Raw genomic sequence first — 279 nt, 5'->3', positions numbered from 1 at the left:
TCCCACCGCCCCCCCGCGCCCCGGGGCTTGCGGGCGCCGCGCAGGGTGAGTCACTCGCGCGCGGCGGGGAGTAACCGTCGCTGCCCCGGAGCGCGGGGGGAAGGGCGGCTGGGGGGGGAGTGAGCGAGCGCCACTTATGCGCCTGCGCAGTGCGGCCGGACCCCCCGCCTGAGGGGACTGGATGGGGGGGGCGGCAGCTGTGAGGGGGCTGCATTATTTCCCTTGCCCCACCTGCCAGTGAGCTGTGCTAGGAGTGACAAGGAGCGCCCCCCCCCCCCC

At 75.6% G+C, this 279-nt stretch overlaps 1 protein-coding gene across 1 annotated transcript in view; it reads left to right on the top strand.

Moving 5' to 3' along the window:
- The window catches only part of PCMTD1 (protein-L-isoaspartate (D-aspartate) O-methyltransferase domain containing 1), a 102,256-nt gene continuing 101,977 nt past the window's right edge, over positions 1-279 (top strand). Inside the window, exon 1 of the mRNA XM_019527156.1 lies at positions 1-45. The gene's annotated coding sequence lies outside the window, so the exon portion shown is untranslated. The remainder of the gene's footprint in view (positions 46-279) is intronic.

The sequence above is a fragment of the Gavialis gangeticus genome, unplaced genomic scaffold (genome assembly GCF_001723915.1).
Source record: "Gavialis gangeticus isolate Ggan-Ray unplaced genomic scaffold, GavGan_comp1, whole genome shotgun sequence".
NCBI lineage: Eukaryota > Metazoa > Chordata > Crocodylia > Gavialidae > Gavialis > Gavialis gangeticus.
Note: the sequence above shows the minus strand (reverse complement) of the source record. Positions and strands in the feature narration are given on the sequence as shown.